Source organism: Physeter macrocephalus, chromosome 5 (assembly GCF_002837175.3).
Source record: "Physeter macrocephalus isolate SW-GA chromosome 5, ASM283717v5, whole genome shotgun sequence".
NCBI classification, from domain to species: domain Eukaryota; kingdom Metazoa; phylum Chordata; class Mammalia; order Artiodactyla; family Physeteridae; genus Physeter; species Physeter macrocephalus.
The window spans coordinates 57,469,079-57,472,527 of NC_041218.1; the positions used below are offsets into that span (position 1 = coordinate 57,469,079).

The 3,449-nt window shown below is 35.9% G+C and overlaps 1 protein-coding gene across 5 annotated transcripts in view; it reads left to right on the plus strand.

Moving 5' to 3' along the window:
• ANKIB1 (ankyrin repeat and IBR domain containing 1) overlaps positions 1-3,449 on the plus strand; it is a 137,979-nt gene that overhangs the window by 45,228 nt on the left and 89,302 nt on the right. The window lies entirely within an intron of this gene.

Consider the following 3,449-nt stretch of genomic DNA (forward strand, 5'->3'; position numbering starts at 1 on the left):
GTCTTACATTTAGGTCTCGAATCCATTTTGAGTTTATTTTTGTGTATGGTGTTAGGGAGTGTTCTAATTTCATTCTTTTACATGTAACTGTCCAGTTTTCCCAGCACCACTTACTGAAGAGACTGTCTTTCCTCCATTGTATATCCTTGCCTCGTTTGTCATAGATTAGTTGACCATAGGTGTGTGGTTTCTCTCTGGGCTTTCAATCTTTTTCCATTGATCTATGTTTCTGTTTTTGTACCAGTACCATATTGTCTTGATTACTGTAGCTTTATAGTATAGTCTGAAGTCAGGGAGTCTGATTGCTCCAGCTCCATTTTTTTCCCTCAAGACTGCTTTGGCTGTTCGGGGTCTTTTGTGTCTCTATACACATTTTAAGGTTTTTACTTCTAGTTCCTTAAAAAATTCCATTGGTAATTTGATAGGGATTGCATTGAACCTCTAGATTACTTTGGGTAATATAGTCATTTTCACAATATTGATTCCTCCAATCCAAGAACATCTTATATCTCTCCATCTGTTGCTATAATCTTTAATTTCTTTCATCAGTGTCTTACAGTTTTCTGCATACAGGTCTTTTGTCTCTCTAGGTAGGTTTATTCCTAGGTATTTTATTCTTTTTGTTGCAGTGGTAAATGGGAGTGTTTCCTTAATTTCTCTTTCAGATTTTTCATCATTAGTGTATACGAATGCAAGAGATTTCTGTACATTAATTTTGTATCCTGCAACTTTACCAGATTCATTGATTAGCTCGAGTAGTTTTCTGGTGGCATCTTTAGGATTCTCTATGTATAGTATCATGTCATCGGTAAACGGTGACAGTTTTACTTCTTCTTTTCCAATTTGTATTCCTTTTATTTTTTTTTCTTCTCTGCTTGCTGTGGTTAGGACTTCCAAAACTATGTTGAATAATCGTGGCGAGAGTAGACATCTTTGTTTTGCTCCTGATCTTAGAGGAAATGCTTTCAGTTTTTCACCATTGAGAATGATGTTTGCTGTGGGTTTGTCGTATATGGCCTTTATTATGTTGAGGTACGTTCCCTTTATGCCCACTTTCTGGAGAGTTTTTACCATAAATTGGTGTTGAATTTTGTCAAAAGCTTTTTCTGCATCTGTTGAGATGATCATATGGTTTTTATTCTTCAATTTGTTAATATGGTGTATCACATTGATTGATTTGCATATATAGAAGAATCTGTGCATCCCTGGTATAAATCCCACTTGATCATGGTGTATGATCCTTTTAATGTGTTGTTGGATTCTGTTTGCTAGTATTTTGTTGAGGATTTTTGCATCCATATTCATCAGTGACAGTGGTCTGTAATTCTTTTTTTGTAGTATCTTTGTCTGGTTTTGGTATCAGCGTGATGTTGCCCTCATAGAATGAGTTTGGGAGTGTTCCCTCCTCTGCAGTTTTTGGAAGAGCTTGAGAAGGATGGGTGTTAGCTCTTCTCTAAATGTTTGATAGAATTCACCTGTGAAGCCATCTGGTCCTGTACTTTTGTTTGTTGGAAGATTTTTAATCACAGTTTCAATTTCATTACTTGTTACTGGTCTGTTCATACTTTCTATTTCTTCCTGGTTCAGTCTTGGAAGCTTATACCTTTCTAAGAATTTGTCCAAAGAGCTTTTGGTTTTATTGATCTTTCCTATTGTTTTCTTTGTTTCTTTTTCATTTATTTCTGCTCTGATCTTTATGATTTCTTTCCTTCTGCTAACTTTGGGTTTTGTTTGTTCTTCTTTCTCTAGTTCCTTTAGGTGTAAGCTTAGATTGTTTATTTGAGATTTTTCTCATTTCTTGAGGTAAGCTTGTATTGCTATCAACTTCCCTCTTAGAACTGCTTTTGCTGCACCCCATAGCTTTTGGATCATCGTGTTTTCATTGTCATTTGTCTTTAGGTATTTTTTGATTTCCTCTTTGATTTCTTCAGTGATCTCTTGGTTATTTAGTAACGTATTGTTTAGCCTCCAAGTGTGTTTTTAACTTTTTTTCCCCTGTAATTCATTTCTAATCTCATAGCGTTGTGGTCAGAAAAGATGCTTGATATGATTTCAATTTTCTTAAATTTACTGAGGCTTGATTTGTGACCCAAGGTGTGAGCTATCCTGGAGAATCTTCCGTGCGCACTTGAGAAGAAAATGTAATCTGCTGTTTTTAGATGGAATGTCCTATAAATATCAATTAAATCTATCTGGTCTGTTGTGTCATTTAAAGCTTCTGTTTCCCTTTTTATTTTCATTTTGGATGATCTGTCCATTGGTGTAAGTGAGGTGTTAAAGTCCCCCACTGTTATTGTGTTACTGTCGATTTCGTCTTTTAGAGCTGTTATCAGTTGCCTTATGTATTGAGGTGCTCCTATGTAGGGTGCATATATATTTGTAATTGTTATATCTTCTTCTTGGATTGATCTTGGATTGATCCCCTGATCATTATGTAGTGTCCTTCCTTATCTCTTGTAACATTCTTTATTTTAAAGTCTATTTTATCTGATATGAGTATTGCTACTCCAGCTTTCTTTTGATTTCTATTTGCATGGAATATCTTTTTCCATCCCCTCACTTTCAGTCTGAATGTGTCTCTAGGTCTGAAGTGGGTCTCTTGTAGACAGCATATAAATGGGTCTTGTTTTTGTATCCATTCAGCAAGCCTGTGTCTTTTGATTGGAGCATTTAATCCATTCATGTTTAAGGTAATTATCGATATGTATGTTCCTATGGCCATTTTCTTAATTGTTTTGGGTTTGTTTTTGTAGGTCCTTTTCTTCTCTTGTGTTTCCCACTTAGAGAAATTCCTTTAGTATTTTTTGTAGAGCTGGTTTGGTGGGGCTGAATTCTGTTAGCTTTTGCTTGTCTGTAAAGCTTTTGATTTCACCATAAAATCTGAATGAGATCCTTGCCAGATAGAGTAATCTTGGTTGTAGGTTCTTTCCTTTCATCACTTTAAGTATATCATGCTACTGCTTTCTGGCTTGTAGAGTTTCTGCTGAGAAATCAGCTGTTAATCTTATGGACGTTCCCTTGTATGTTATTTTTCGTTTTTCCCTTGCTGCTTTTAATAATCTTTTGTTGTCTTTAATTTTTACCAATTTGATAACTATGTGTCTCGGCGTGTTTCTCCTTGGGTTTATCCTGTATTAGGCTTTCTGCGCTTCCAGGACTTGGGTGGCTATTTCCTTTCCCATGTTAGGGAAGTTTTTGACGATAATCTCTCCAAGTATTTTCTCTGGTCCTTTCTCTCTCTCTTCTCCTTCTGGTAGCCCTATAATGCGAATGTTGCTGCGTTTAATGTTGTCCCAGAGGTGTCTTAGGCTGTCTTCATTTCTTTTCATTCTTTTTTCTTTATTCTTGTCTGCAGCAGTGAATTCCACCATTCTGTCTTCCAGGTCACTTATCTGTTGTTCTGCCTCAGTTATTCTGCTATTGATTCCTTCTAGTGTAGTTTTCATTTC